A 15,699-nucleotide genomic window follows, 5' to 3' on the forward strand; every position below is an offset into this window, starting at 1 on the left:
TCTCTTGCATGCAGGCACGAAGACTCATTTCCAATGGGTGTCAGGAGTTCTTGGCCAGCATCATCTCAGAACCTGACATGCCCACTCCGTCACTATCAGATGTGCCAGTAGTCAAAGACTTCCCAGACGTCTTTCCTGACGACGTCACAGGTCTTCCACCAGAGAGAGAGGTGGAGTTTGCAATCGATCTCATGCCAGGCACAGTGCCAATCTCTAAGGCACCGTACAGATTAGCCCAGCAGAGATGTTAGAACTTAAGTAGCAGATTCAGGAGCTCTTAGACAAGGAGTTTATCCGCCCGAGTTTCTCACCGTGGGGCGCACCAGTGCTCTTTGTGAAAAATAAAGACGGAAGCATGAGACTGTGCATCGATTACCGTGAGCTGAACAAGGTAACGATCAAGAATAAGTACCCGTTGCCTAGAATCGAAGACTTGTTCGATCAGTTGCAGGGAGCTACCGTGTTCTCTAAGATAGATCTTCGATCAGGGTACCATCAGCTGAAAGTGAAGGATGGAGATGTCCACAAAACAGCCTTCTGAACCAGATATGGGCATTACGATTTCTTAGTAATGCCATTTGGATTGACGAATGTTCCAGCAATTTTCATGGACCTCATGAACCGAGTATTTCAGCCCTACCTTGATCAGTTCGTCATCGTGTTTATTGACGACATTCTTATATACTCGAAGAGCCATGAGGAGCATAGCCAACACTTGAGGACAGTTTTACAGGTTCTGCAGAGTCGCAAGTTGTTTGTGAAGTTCAGCAAGTGTGAGTTTTGGTTGCAGAAAGTAGCGTTTTTAGGGCATATAGTATCTAGCAGTGGAATCGAGGTGGATCCAACGAAGGTAGCAGCCGTTAAGGAATGGGTTGAGCCAAAGAATGCATCAGAAATCCGCAGATTTTTGAGTTTAGCCGGTTACTACCGTAAGTTTATTCGGGGATTTTCGTCCATAGCAGTGCCACTCACTTCACTAACCAAGAAAAATGCTAAATTTGTGTGGAGTGATGAATGTCAGAAGAGCTTTGATACTTTGAAGCAAGCTCTTATTTCGGCGCCAGTGCTAGCCACGCCGACAGGGCAGGGCGAATTTGTGCTTTACACCGATGCATACAAACTCGGGTTAGGCGCAGTGTTGATGCAGCAAGGTCGGGTTATAGCTTGTGCTTCCAGGCAGTTGAAGGTGCACGAGAAGAATTACCCGACTCACGACCTGGAGTTAGCCGCCGTTGTCTTCGCACTGAAAATTTGGAGACACTACCTATACGGCGAGAAATGTCAGATTTTCACCGACCACAAGAGTCTCAAATATTTCTTCACGCAGAAAGACCTGATTATGAGACAGAGACGATGGCTAGAACTTGTGAAAGATTACGACTGCGAAATTAGCTACCATCCGGGAAAGGCTAATGTTGTCGCAGATGCTTTGAGCAGAAAAGTGGCAGTTGTAGCTCAATTATCAGTGCAGAGACCGCTTCAGTCTGAGATTCGGAGATTTGGTCTAGAGATTTATCGGGAGGGCAGAGCTCCTAGACTGTCTAATCTGACAGTCAAATCTGATTTGCTAGATCGTATCCGGGCAGGACAGTCTTCAGAACAGCAGTTATAGAAATAGAGACCGAAAGATGAAGCCAAGGTCAGTGTTCTTTACACAATGACAGACGGCATTGTGAGATACAGAGGTAGAATGTGGGTGCCTAGTGGTGAATCGATCAAATTGGATATTTTGACAGAGGCACACACATCTCCGTATTCTATCCACCCAGGAGATACCAAGATGTATAAGGACCTGCAGATTCTGTATTGGTGGCCAGGGATGAAGAGAGACATCCGCAGGTTGGTGTCTGAATGCCTCACTTGTCAGCAAGTGAACTCAGAACATCAGAGGCCAGCAGGATTGGTTAAGCCACTCCCCATCTCAGAGTGGAAATGGGAGAACATCACGATGGACTTCGTCGTTGGATTGCCTATATCAATCAGAGACTTTAATGCCATTTGGGTTATTGTGGATCGACTCACGAAGTCAGCACACTTTTTTCCAGTGAAGACGACTTCTCCATGACGCAGTATGCGGAGCTTTATATCAGGGAAATAGTCCGTCTACATGGGTTCCCAGTTTCGATTGTGTCCGACAGAGACCCGAGGTTTACGTCGTCTTTCTAGAAGAGCTTACATGCAGCCATGGGGACAAAGTTGCTATTCAGTACATCTTTTCACCCGCAGACAGATGGCCAGTCTGAGCGAGTGATTCAGATTTTGGAGGATTTGCTAAGGGCCTGTATGATTGATTTTCAAGGGAATTGGGAGTCTAAGCTATCGCTAGTGGAGTTTACCTACAACAACAATTTCCAACCATCTATAGGTATGGCTCCTTACGAGGCGTTGTATGGACGGAATTGCAGATCACCAGTCCATTGGGATGAAGTTGGTGAGAGAGCAGACCTTGGCCCAGAGATAGTCCAGCAAACTGCAGATGTGGTGGTCAAGATCCGTGACAGGATGAAGACCGCCCATAGCCGTCAGAAGAGCTATGCTGATAAAAGGAGGAAAGATCTCGAGTTTGCCGTTGGTGATCATGTATTCGTCAAGATAGCACCTATGAAGGGTGTTATGAGATTTGGGAAGAGAGGCAAGCTGAGTCCGAGGTTTATTGGACCTTTCGAGATTCTTGACAGAGTTGGGACATTAGCTTATCGTGTAGCCCTTCCGCCGAATCTGGCCGGGGTACACAATGTGTTTCACGTCTCTATGATGAGGAAATATCTAGCTAATCCTTCGCATATTCTGAGCTATGAGCCGTTACAGCTTGCCCCAGATCTGTCGTACGAGGAGCGACCGATTTAAATCCTAGACAGACAGGAGCGCAGACTCCGAAACAAAGTGACTAAGCTAGTCAAAGTCCAGTGGCTGAACCAATCGGTGGAAGATACCACTTGGGAGTCAGAAGCGGACATGAGGATTCGCCACCCGGAGTTTTTTGGTAAGATTTAATTTCGAGGACGAAATTTTTATAAGTGGGGGAGGAACTGTAGTGCCCAAATTCAATACACGTATAACCCATGCATTTACTTAAATTGTTAATGCATTTATTTTAATTTAAAATGAGTTTTCGTGGTGCATGATTTATTTTAATGCATTATGCGATGCACGTTAAAATATTTTTCGAGTTTAATGTTTCAGGCGATCATTCGAGGCGGGATCGAAGAAAAGACCGGGGACGATTCCTGACAATTTGAAATGCGGTATTTTTTTTTAGAAGCTAGGAAGGAGCATTTCAAATAATTTATTTAGTTTAGCATTTTAAAGCCTTATTTATGTGTTTAGTTAATTAAGAGTTTAAAACTTTTAAATTAGCGTTTTTGTGTGCATTATTTTAATTGAGGGATTTTAGTAAAATTTAAAGAGTGTAAGTATTTTAAATAGTTTTATTTATTATTTAATTAAGCAATTTTTCCTTAAATTACTAATCACACACACACACTTTTACACACACTAAATAGCGACACACACACACAAGTCTTTTCAGATTTTAAAATTCTTGAGAGGATAGAAAACCTAGGGTCTCCATCCCTAGAGCAGCCGCCCCTTCCACACGATCTTCCAGTAGGTTTTCGGTGATTTTATTGCAAGATTTTAGAGCCGCGATCGTCGCGGATCAACCTCGCTTCCATCTCCGCCTCGGTGACGTTGTTTCGGTATAGTTTGATATAAAAAAGGCACGTATAATCTCTCTTTTGCTTCGTTGATCATGTCATATTATGTGTTGCGTTATTTTAGGCGTAAAATTCATGTATGACGTTAATAGTTTGAGCGGATAATTGATTGGATCGATTTTGAAGGAAAAATTTTTAGATCTAAATCACGTTTTTTTCTGTTCTTCTTAAAACTGCGAATTTTGCGGTCGAGTGTTTAGAAAACTTTCAACGGGAAAATTATATAACTTTTTGATACCTTCGATTTGATATAAAATTCGAGTTATTTGGACAAAAATTGAGTGAGTTATGGCGTTTTTCGTGGGACTGCTCAAACTGCGTTTTTTCAGAAATTATGTTTTGATGCGTTCTTGAAGTTTATTTGTTGCAGTCTTCATTTGGAGTTGTCGGGTGATCGTTGCTGCGTCTAGGTATGTTTAGTTCGATTTTGGGATGATTTTTGGTGTCTCTTTTCGTGTCGTTAGGCACCAAGTTGAATCAAGAGTCGAGGAAGAAGATGGTGTCGAACTTCGAGTTGTGTCATTTGTCGTTGATTGTAACACTTGGGAACAATTATAATGGCTTACTTGGATTTGGTACAATGTCGTGACGTCCTAGGACGGGTCTCGAGGTGTCGTGTCACTGTTGAGTGATCGAAATAAGGAAGAGGAAGCCACAAGCACATGAATTCTCGTAGGTACGCGTTCACAGTAGCTACACGGACCCCTACACGGATGATGGCACGGGGTCCATGCCTTTGTTTCCTTCGCAGTGTCAAATTCCCGAGGCTACACGGACCCCCACACGGACCTAGGAACGGGGTCCGTGCCCCTCCTTCCTTTCGAGTATGTCCATACAGTATGTACACGGACCCTTACCCGGACCTAAGCACGAGGTCCGTGTACTGTGTTTGGTTGGGAACATTTTAGGTTTCACTTCTAGGATTGACTTGGGGTTCAATGCCATGGTTTAGTACGATGATCTACAAGGTCGAGTCATGCGGATTTTAGAACGTCCTAAGGAATTGATGAGCTCGTAGTATGCATGATATTTACGTCTAAGTTTTCAAGTTTAAGCATTTGAATTCAAGTTAGTATGTGCAGCAGCGACGGCCCCAATCGAAGCTCAATGAATCCCTCAACGCCAAGAAAGTATGTTGACGTGCAAGAAAATATTTTAAGTTTTTAGGTATGCTAGATTCTTGTGACCAAATTGAATGGGTTTGGAAGTCGGTGAACGTGGACGAGGAACTCTCCGCCCCGTTAAATTATGAACGGGTTATATCGTGGTTGGGAAGCGTAAAATTATGAACGGGGACCAACAATCCCGTTAAATTATGAACGGGGATCTCATGTATGTGGCAGTGGATAAGTCCCTGTCAGCCAGTACTGCGGTTTGTCTGATCAGACATTTATTATGTAAGGGTCACTTGCTTTGAAACATCCTTTACGCAAAATGATTATGAAGTTATGTATGTTCAAGTATGCAAGCACGTTTAAGAAAAGTTTATGTTATGGCACGTCTAAGCATGTATGTACGTATGTTCAAGTTTTTAATACGCAAGTTCAAGTTTCAAGTATGTATGTTCTATTTTAAAGTTGCATGCGATTTTATTATGCATTACTTGCTATTCTCAGTTTATACGTGTTGAGTCTTTAGACTCACTAGAATTGATCGATGCAGGTGAGTATGTTGATGAGGAGACAGGAGGTGGCGACCAAGGGGCAGGCTTGGACTGAGCGGGAGGTTAACCCGAGGACCGCAATGTTTAAGTTTTTGCAAAAGTTAATTTACTCTGATTTCATGTTTTGAGGGAAACACTTTGAGCAAACTTTTTGTGAGCAAATTTTATTGAAGTTATTTTTTAGCAACCATGTCTTATGGGGGACTTGGTTGAGTTATTTCATGTCAAACTTCGTAGGTTATTTTATGTTTAAGAAAATTTTAAAATTTTTCCGCAAATTTTAAGTAGCATAAGTACGGTACGTTACAGATAAAGTTTCCTAAACCTAAAACACTTCAACCACATGTTTAAAATACTAGAAACATAGAGCTTTTCTCCTCCATCAGCACACCCCCCCCCCCCCCACACACACACACACATGTTTTTTTTAGGCAAATCCACGTGAAGTTGAAGGGAAATTTCAGCAAGCTTCCTCCCTCGTCTCTCTGCCAATGCCCCTCGCGTCAAGGATTGTTTTTTGTGCGTGAAATATGCGAAGGCACGCCTTAATCTTTCTTTACTCATCGTTCATACCATATTATGTGTATTTAACATGATTGCATGAAAAATATGATACACCTTCTTATATTTTCGTTTTTATGACAAAATATGAACAAAACTTGAGTTTTTATCTTTCTAAATTCATGATTATGATGCACAAAGGGGTTGCCATAATACAGATATGGGAAAGGACGTTTTTCAACATCTTTAAGGGTCCGTAAATCGTCTGATCAGACTAAACCACAACCTTTCGACCGGATGTACACTTCCGCATACATAAATATCCAGTCATACTTTACCGGGTGGAGAGGTCCCCGGTTATGCTTACTGATTTCCAATCCCATAATCATAAATCCCCAGTCATGTTTTACCGGCTGGTCACAAGGCATATCACATACCTCCAAAATAAAATTTTTTTTGCGCGTCAATCATACTTACAAAGTGGTGGACTTCATTGGAACGCTCTGGACATGCTGCCCCAACCACAACAGCAAAGATCCAGGAGATCCCAACGAAGCCTGCGACAAAAAAACTTTAGAAAACGTGAAGAACATGCACAAATTTTCATAGCTTGAGCGGTTTTATGATAAAAATCATATCGCTCTCATTTCTTATAAAAAAATTACGAATTTGGTATCGAATCAAAGGTAACATAGAGTTCTACAAATCATAAGTTAAAAAAGTTTCCAGAAAACCAATTTATAAGCAGCAGAATTCGAAAAAACAAAGGGTGACAATTTTTGTGACAAAGAAATTTCACAGCTTGTACGGTTTTACGATAAAAATCATGTCTCCCTCGTTTCTTATCAGAAAATTACGAATTTGCTATCGAATCGAAGATAAACAGAATACTACAAATCATATGTTGAAAACATTTCCACAAAACAAAACTATAAGTCGCAGAATTCGAAATAACAGAGGATGACGGGTTTTGTGACAAAGAAATTTCACAGATTATGTGGTTTTACGATAAAAATCGTAGCTCACTCGTTTCTAATCAGAAAATTACGAATTTGCTATCGAATCAAAGATAACATAGAGTTCTACAAATTATATGTTGAAAATGTTTTTAGAAAATGACGGATAAACCGCAGGAATCGAAATGACAACAAATGGAGAGTTTTGTGACTCAAAATTTTCCAGAAATCGTTTAAACCATAATCCATCGAATTTTGCATATAACGAACGAATTTTCATGCACAATATACATCAAAATACATAATATGACGAGATCGATGCGTTAAAAAAAATTTATACAAGCCTTTGCGTCTAAACGCTCGAATAAATGAATACCTCTGCGAGGGTACGTGGAGGATGAACGGAGGACGATTTCTTGACGTTTTTCTTGAAAAAAGCTTACAATAATCTCCAGAATATTGCTGGTGTTAGATTTAGTTTTATTGTGGTGATGAGAATCAAAATTAGTAGAAATAGCACTAACCAGAAGATAATGCAAAGCAGAAGCTACTGACTCGCTTTAACAAAAGCAGTACTTTAGTTAGTACTCAACGGCTTAGAAAAAGAGAAGCAGAACTTAGCTTCACTAGATCAGCACTTAACAGTTTTTCACTTAATTGTTTCAATCTTTAAAGTTAACGTTACTTTACCTAGTACTAAGCATTAATTACACCATTAAATACTGTACGAAGTAATTTAATGTGCTTTACCTATTTTGGTATAAAACAAGACCGATTGTGTTGAAAGCTTTTTGCAGGATCCTTTTGAGGAAATAAAGCTGTTTCTATCAGAAGCCAAAAGAGCCGTTTTTGATTAAAGACGTTGGATTCAAGTTATCTATATATGTGGATCAAACCCATATAGAGAACAACACAGATTAATTTTAAAAGATCAACTTTTATCTATCCAACGATATATTGAGAAACCACGATTCAATCATCATCTTCTAGCTCAACTTCCAGAAAAACAGTAGACGTTTCATATCATACATATGATCTTTGGAGATCATTTTGTACTGCTGTTTGTTCACCTCTTCAAGCAAAACACCTTAGGATATTTTTGAAGCAGAGTTTGTAATCTAGAAAAGAGTCTTTTCCAGAACCTTGTTGTAGTAAATCATATTGTGTTGAGTTACTAAGATTTTCAGTAGGCAAAAGATAAGCCCTGCTGAAGTGGGTGCGTACAAGTGTGTACTGTAAAATCCAAAGTAGTGATACCTTATGGAAACAGAAGAAGGGGAGACGTAGAAGATTTCATCTTCTAACTTCTAGAAACAACTGCTGTTTTATTGCCTACTGTTATTAATGTTTTCACCTTACTCCATCAAATCGTTTCCGCACTTATTTTTGTGATCTGCTGGACTTACACTCGAACAAGAACAACTACATTCTCTAACAGGATTCTAGAATCCTTTGCAAAAACTATCATCAAAGGAAAAGAGTTTATTTACCCCCCTCTAAACTCTACATCGATCCCCAACAAGTGGTATTAGAGCCGATTTCCCTTGTTCTGAAAATTTGCAACAGTTATGGCACATTTTAGCAAGGTTCCTATGTTCTCGAAAGAATATTTTGATGACTGGAAGATCCGGATGCAATCTCACCTTGCAGCTCAAGATGATGTCATGTGGTATGTCATCACTGATGGTCCATTAAAGATTTTAAAGCCAAATACAGCTATTTCTGTTACTGATGGTGCACTGCAAATGGTTGAAACCAAGAAGCGAATGGACTGGCGAAGATAAAAAGAAAGGAAATCTTGACAACGTCGCAAAAGACATCCTCTATGAAACTCTTGATAAGAACACCTTCAGCAAGATCAAGATGTGCTCTACTGCGAAAGAAATCTGGGAAATGCTCATTCAAATATATGAATGAAATGAGCAGACAAAGGAAAAAAAACTGCCTGTAACAATGTAGAAGTTTGAAAATCTGAAAATGAAAGTTGGAGAAACTCTAATTGAGTTTGATGAACGTTTCAGTAGTCTGATTAATGAACTAGCAGCTCTTGGTAAAGAGCATGGCAACCGAGAGATAGCACTCAAAGTAATGAGAGCTTTACCCAGAGAATGGGATGTAAAAACAATTGCTATGAGAGTCTCTAAAGATTTGAACAAATTAGAACTGCATGACTTGTTTGCTGACTTAAAAGCCTATGAATTCGAACTGGAAGTGAGAAGCGGAGAAGATTCCTCCTCAAATCTACCCACCAAAGCTCTTGCTAACACTACCATAGCTACTACTCCTCCTGCTGCTGCTGTAGTTGTTTCACAAGCATTACCTGCTGTCATCATTGATAGCACATCTGAAAAGACTGCTGAACAAATCAGCAGTGACACAATGTCCTTGTTTGTAAAGAAGTTCTCTAGATTCATGAAAAAGAATCATCGAGACAACCAGGGTTGCAATAGAAACTTCAAGAAGGATTCACCATATGGTGGTATGGCATGTTTTAATTGTGAAAAAGTTGGGCATTTCATTACTGATTGCCCGAAGCCAAAGAAAGATGATCAAAAGAAAAGAGAATACAAAAGAAATGACAAGAAACCCAGAAGAGACCGCAAAGCGATGATTGCAGAAGAAAGCAAATCTAAATGGGCAGATTCTAGTTCTGAATCTTCTGACTCAGAAAGTCATTCTACTGATATTGATGCAGAAGAAATCAAATGTCTAATGGCAGAAACTGAATCAACCTCGACATCTGGAGAGGTATTTGACTTTGACTCTGACGAATTTACATTAATCGATTTAATTAAAGCACTGCATGACATGGTGGAGGAGTACTCGAGACTTTCTCAATCATTCGAGGAAGTTAAGTTTGAAAATATAAACTTAAAAGATCGAGTCAGTAAGTTCACTTGCTTGCAAGAGAACAACTTCAATGATTTAAGGGTTGAGATGAGTAAGTTAAGAAATAAGAAAGAAAGAGTGAATGCAGATTACCAGATAATGAAGTCTGAAAACATAAGCTGTCTGTTCTAGTAAATTCATGGAATAAGTCGTCTGTTTCATTGGAAAAGATGCAAGAATTGCAGAAGCAATCCGGAGACAGAAGTGGTCTCGGATTCAGCAATAATGAAAGCATTTTTTAAACCAGTACCAAGCCAGAACTGGATACAAGCATAGGGAAATACATTCGTTTTGTTAAATTCAGTATGGTAACATAACTATTAATGATGTACTACTGGTTGAGAATCTCTATTATAATTTGATTAGCATTAGCCAATTGTGTGATAATGGTTATTCTGTAGCTTTTCAGAAGCACACATGCACAGTTAAAGATTCTGCTGAGTCTACTATATTAATTGGAAAGAGAGAAGGCAACACCTACAAAGTTTCATGAAACTTAGATCATGTTAATGTTCCTACATGTTTAGTTGCCTCTCTTAGTGATAAACATTGGCTCTGGCACAAGAGATTGAATCATCTGAATTTCAAGTTAATCAATAATCTCAAAAACCAAAACATAGTTGATGGTTTGTCTGATATTAACTTTGTTAAGAACCATGTTTGTTATGCATGTCAACTTGAAAAACAGGTGAGATCTAGCTTCAAGAATAAAGGTAGTAAATCAACTTCAAGGTGTTTGGAATTATTGCATATGGACTTATTTGGTCCAATCCCTATCATAAGCTTAGGGGGAATGAAATACACCCTTGTTGTTATTGATGATTTTTCTAGATTTACTTGGGTAATATTTCTTGCTGGAAAAGATCAAATCAGTAGCCTCCTGATCAAGCTTCTGAAAAAGATTCAAAATGAAAAATCTATTTCCATCATTAAAATCAGAAGTGATCGGGGTACTGAGTTTACTAACAAAATCCTTGAGATTTATTTAGATGAACAGGGAATTCATCATGACTATTCAGCTGCCAGAACGCCTCAACAAAACGGAGTAGCTGAGAGGAGAAACGAACTCTTAAAGAAGCTGCTAGAACAATGCTAGCAGATGCAGACATCTCTCAGCGCTTCTGGGCAGAAGCAATCAACACCGCATGTTACACAAAACAGAAAAATGGTCAACAAGATGCATAATCAGACTCTTTATGAGATATGGAAATGGAGTAAGCCTAATGTATCTTATTTCCATTTGTTTGGTTGCAAATGCTTTGTGCTTAACAACGGTAAAAACCACTTATCTGCATTTGATTCAAAATCAGATGCTGGATTCTTTCTTGGTTATTCAGCAGTAAGCAAAGCTTTCAGAATCTTCAATAATAGAACTCTCAATGTTGAAGAATCTGTTCATGTTGTCTTCGACGAAGACAGCAGTGCTCCTGAAATTTCTAATGTGTCAAATTTAAGTAACAGGTTAGACTGGATTCATCTGGAACTGGATAGTGAAGATGATGCAGAACCAATTATCAAAGATGTCCAAAATCCAGAACCAGACATTCCAATAATGGAACCAGAAGTACAAACATCAGATATACCAGTACCAGAAGCTGACACTCCAAAATCTGCTACTGGTTTAGCTGAGCTTAATCCAAATATGTCAAACCAGGAAGAAATCCCTCTAAACCCTTTTACTTGGAGAAAATCACATCCTCCATATTTGGTTATCTAAAATCTAGCAGCGCCTTTGAGAACCAGAAGGCAATGATTAATGAATACATGCATGCTACTTTTATCTCTCAGGATGAACCGAAGAAAATTGAAGAAGCTTTTCTAGATCCAAGCTGGATGGAACCAATGCAAGAAGAACTAAATCAATTTAAAAGGAATGAAGTTTGGTTTCTATTACCTAGACCATCTCACCAACCTGTTATTGGAACCCGGTGGGTATTTAGAAACAAACTAAATGAAGAAGGAACTGTGATTAGAAATAAAACAAGGCTGGTGGCCCAAGTTTTCAGACAAGAGGAAGAAATAGGCTATGATGAAACCTATGCGCCAGTAGCAAGGCTCGAAGCTATCAGAATATTCTTGGCCTTTGCTGCTTTTAAGAACTTCAAAGTTTATCAAATGGATGTGAAGACTGCCTTCCTAAACGGTCTACTACAAGAAAAGGTCTACGTCAAACATCCTCCAGGTTTTATTGATCATTTCTCATCACATCATGTATTCAAATTACACAAAGATCTGTATGGTCTAAAACAGACACCTAGAGCGTGGTATGACACACTCTCACAATTTATTGTCAATCATGATTTTACAATTGGCACAGTAGACAAGACTTTGTTCACCTTAGTCAAGAATAGGCATATTCTATTAGTGCAGATCTATGTTTATGACATTATCTTTGGGTCAACTAACCCCAAACTATGTGCAAAGTTTGATAAATTGATACACGATCAATTCGAAATGAGTATGATGGGAGAATTAACATTCTTCCTAGGACTACAGATCAAACAACTTGATACTGGAATTTTAATAAATCAAGTTAAGTATACTAAGGAGCTACTGAAAAAGTTTGGTATGGAAGCATGCTCTGCTGCTTCCACTCCAATGAGCTCATCTACAAAGCTTGATGAGGATGAAAGTGGAATACCAGTAGAGGTAACTCAGTATCGTGGTCTCATTGACTCACTATTGTATCTCACTGCTAGTAGACCTGATATTCTATTTGATGTTTGCATTTGTGCAAGATTTCAATATAACTCCAAGCAATCACACTATATTTCTGTTAAACGCATTCTGAAGTACTTAAAGGGAAATCAAAATGTCGACTTATGGTATCCCAATGATTAATCTTTCAATCTTATTGGATATTCAGATGCTGATTATGCAGGTTGCAAGCTAGACAGGAAAAGCACAAGTGGTTTTTTTTAGTAAAAAGCAGACTTCAATAGCTATATCTACTGCAGAAGCAGAATACCTTGCTGCTGGAAGTTGCTGCTCTCAAATATTATGGATGCAACAACAACTCAAAGATTATGGAGTTCAAGCTTATGAATCACCTATCTTCTGTGACAATACCATTGTCATTGCAATCACGCAAAATCCAGTACTTCATTCCAGAACGAAGCATATCCACATTAGACATCATTTTATTTGAGATCATGTGCAGAAGAAGGACATTTGGCTGGAATATGTTTCTACTGATTTACAGGTAGCAGACATCTTTACAAAACCTCTGCCTGAGAATAAGTTCCTTTACTTTCGAAATATGTTGTGTTTAATTAATTTAACTTGATTATATTACTGTTATCATCTTGTTAAATATTATCAGTTATATGTTATTCGACTAACATTGATTTATTTGCAGAAGAGTAAAGAGACAAATTGTGATAACGACTGTTATTTCATTTAGAATTTAATCGAAACCAGGTTACTCGAGCCATTTCAGCTCCTACAGAATCTTGCCACTCAGAAACCTAGTTGCTCAACTCATGATTCCTAATCCTTTTGAAGGATTCCGCACTGGAAATCTTGTCTAGCTGATGTCATTCCTTCCAGAGCATCACATGAAGCAGAACTCTATCAGTAGCAAGCTCAGAAATATGATAAACTTCAAACTGCCGTCTGTACTTCCTTGCTGTTGCTTTTTGTGCAGCAGTAGAATTCATACCATTTCGTTGTATATTCTAAAGATCTTGCACTTTGAACCATGAAGACATGACCTTTATCCAGATATATTCCTCAATGGTTTTCTTCAAGGCTTCCAGATGAGGAATTATTTCTTGTTTTATCAAGACATGAGTACTGCTATAGGCATCCGAATTACTTGAATCAGACATATTAAACTGCTTTATTTAACATTTGTTGTTGTCTTATTTATAGAAAGGTTAAATTTAAAGTTAAAGTAGTTGAAGAGTCGTAGGACAACCGAAACGTCTTCTGATTTACTCAGACTGAGTTTTTCTTATCCCTTATTTATTTACGCAATCAATAAAAGCAGTAAATAAACAAAGAAATGACAAAATGAGATTTTTCATTCATAAAACCAGATGTTTTACAAGATGTTTATCTACTACATTTGTTGATATCAGCAGTATGAAGTACTTCAGCAGGAACCTATCTAAGGAATGCTGGGATCCCCTCTCCACGAATGATTGTGGTTGTGGAAGAGGTTATTCCACAGCTTAATCCTAATTATTTTGAACAATCTTGCTGATTGTTCATATTGCAAACCAAGAAATTTCTTTCAAGTCTTCATATCTTGAAAAAGGATGTCTTCAAACATCTTCTTATGAGAAGTTGGAAATTGTCTATGAAATTCCTCTGCTGATTCCGACTCTGGAGAAGACTTCGAGAGGTCTCTTGTTATACTCAATTGTTCTGATTTAGTTAAAGTATAAATGACTGAGTTTGTGAACTTGCAGGCACGTATATAGAATTTCGGGAAGCTGAAGAGATGGCTATCTGATTACACGAATACCAAGATTCATCTATCTTATCCTCAGATATCGTATCTTCGCATTTATTAGTTGCATTGATTAAGGGGGAAAAGTATCTTAGTCAGACTAAGATTTTCGTGCTTTATCAGTAACAGAAATAATGTTTGTCTTTTCGATAAAACAACGTGTCTACTGGTTTTATTAAAGTGCCGAAAATATTTTAGTACCTTATAACTTCCAGAAGACGTTATCATAAAACGACAAATGTTCTTCTGGTTCCCTTCAGTTACCAATTGGACAGCCCGCTCTTTTCAAAATTTTAAAATCATTAGTCTTTCTGACACCCTCTGTTTAACGTTTCAAATACTCAATCGCAAACATATTGACACGTGTCCTTGTGTTTCACTGACGGCTGTACATTTTTGAATATTAACCGCCTCTTTCATCTCATTTTACTTTTACGCTTCCAGGCTTTTGCCTACCTACTACTGATTTCTCTTGCTCACATTTCTCTTACAGATTTTACTTCAAGCTTATCTTGTTTACAGAAATGGCTGGAGCTTACACTTTGAACGCTTATCAAGTTAACTTTGCATCCGTCCTCACTATCAAGGATGAAAATCTTCTCAAGATGTTTCAAGCTATAGAGAAATCCAGACTCAGAAAATTTTTGGAAGCACCTGCTGTGATTTATAAAACTGCACTTCTGGAATTTTTTGTCAAGGCGATTGTAGAAGAAGGAAAGATCTTTTACTCGAAGGATAATACATCTATTTCTATTGATGCTACTTTATTTGGATCGACCTTCTTTCTCCCATTGACATGTATCAATGAGTTTTCTGGCATCTCTAAGAAGGAAATGTCTTCTGCCCTACTGAATTTCTCAGCTTCTAGAGAAGAACTCTCTCCATCCTGTTTTAAGAAGCTATTGAAAATGGAATTTCAAGTGCTCTCTGATATTGTTGCCAAAGCACTGGTGGTCAAGGCCGGAACGTTTGATCGGCTAACAAAAGAAAAGGTTCAAGTGATGATTGCCATCACTTCTGGGTATAAAGTAGACTGGGGTCGATTTTTGTTCAAAGTAATGAAGGACATGGTAGTAAGGAAGAGTTCTGATTTTGCTGTACAGACCAGCCAATTGCTAAAGGATGTTGGTTTTCCTTTTACTTCTGCTCAGGACGCTTCGTACGTCACAATGGCAGATGCTGACTACGTGCTTTCTTTGAGGCCAAAGCCAACTGTGCCTGAGTTTATTGCTTTAAAGAAGGAGGCAAGGAGATGCTCAAACTGAGGCTCAAGGACCTCAGAAGATGATTAAAAGAAAAAGAGTGGTTATCTCCATTGATTCTAACAAAACAGTATCCGAGGAGTCTGGTGCTCCTATTCAGATATCTCTGCCACCTATTCCCAGCAAGAAGAAGAAGGCTCGCACTGTTCTACGGATCAGGAAAACAGCAGCCATCTCTGAGTTAGACACTGTCCCGTTGAGAAAAATGTTTCCAGAAGCTGTTTCTTCTGTACCAGCAATCACCTCTGTTTCTAAA

This window comes from Primulina eburnea, chromosome 15 (genome assembly GCF_022965805.1).
Source record: "Primulina eburnea isolate SZY01 chromosome 15, ASM2296580v1, whole genome shotgun sequence".
Classification (NCBI taxonomy): domain Eukaryota; kingdom Viridiplantae; phylum Streptophyta; class Magnoliopsida; order Lamiales; family Gesneriaceae; genus Primulina; species Primulina eburnea.